Genomic DNA, 1,423 nt, shown 5'->3' with positions numbered 1-1,423 from the left:
AGAGTTGTCATAAATAAAGTATTTACAGGATTTGGGATGAGTATACTCCCTTACTGTCTTCCCTGCATCGTATGAAATATGGTAGGAGGTCCCTATAAAATCCGTTTCCTTATTGCCTTGAAGGACACCTCTTGGAGGGTTCATTCCTCCTTGATACCATCATACTCAATATTTTTTAAAAAAAAGTTAAAAAAATCATCTACTGTCACAATGTAATAAAAAAATTTACAAAATTTATTCAATTTGAGAGACTTCAATTTCTTTCATAATCTATTAATCATTTTTTTTATCTCTGTATAGTACATAAAAAACAACATAATTTTTAATAGAATAGGAAAGATAAACATAGAAGCTTCAAGAAGTAATTTTTTCCGATAAATACGACAAATAATGTTCAATATTTTACGCACATAATGCACGTTTGATGCACAGGATGCACATGTGATGCACATGTGACATACAAAATGCACTTGTAATGCACGAAGATGCTCCATCTCTTGCTCTTAAACCAAATAATGAATTAATTATTTTATTTATCTTTAAAATTCATATTGAAGAAATTTTGTGCATACACATTTGTTTTCTCTCAATTTTTTTTTAATTTCTTTCACAGTTAATTTTTTTTAATTCTTTTTAATTTCATTCATTAATTTTTTCGTTTTCCATTTGTACGCCAATTGAAATGTGTTTCCAATCATAAATAACGAAATTAAAGAGCACCACAGTGCCACAACAATTTCAATAATCGGACTAAGCTGTTCTATATCATTCTCTGGCGTGATGATTTAAATGGATATGCCATAAGTGATTGCTAACGATGTAATTGTCAACCACATGATAATCATCAACACCCACATGAAAATCTTTTTCCTTAAAGACAATCCACCTATTAGCAGCAGTATTGTGCTAAGAGAAGCCACTAAGGCTGTAAAGTTGTCATAAATAAAGTATTTATAGGATTTGGGATTGTCACGACCCGGGATCACCCCCTAGTCGTAACCGGCATACTCGACCTCGAAGAGGTCTAATACAAGCCTCTTAGCATTCATTCATCGCATAGACATTAAAACCATAAGGAATTAAAAACTTTCTTTACCAAGAAAACATTTCATAAAAAAAAAACAATAGCAAGCGGAAGACTTTCTAGACTTTATACATGATGTCTCAAAACCATCTAATACTTTAGAGTACAAAATTCGGGACCAATCCCATACACAACTTAGACAATACTAAAAAGACATAAAAGAACATATAGGGTATTGTCCTCGAATATATGAGGACTCACCAAGTCTTCATCTTCAACACTTAGAAACCTATCAAATAGTCATGACATGTCATCATCTCCAAATCCCTGCACTTTAGTCCAAAAAGGGAAAGAAAGGGGTTAGCACAATTAAGTACTAAGTATGGAGACCATGCAAAA

The sequence above is a fragment of the Solanum stenotomum genome, chromosome 10 (genome assembly GCF_019186545.1).
Source record: "Solanum stenotomum isolate F172 chromosome 10, ASM1918654v1, whole genome shotgun sequence".
In the NCBI taxonomy this organism is placed as follows: Eukaryota; Viridiplantae; Streptophyta; class Magnoliopsida; order Solanales; family Solanaceae; genus Solanum; species Solanum stenotomum.
This window is presented reverse-complemented; position numbering follows the sequence as displayed.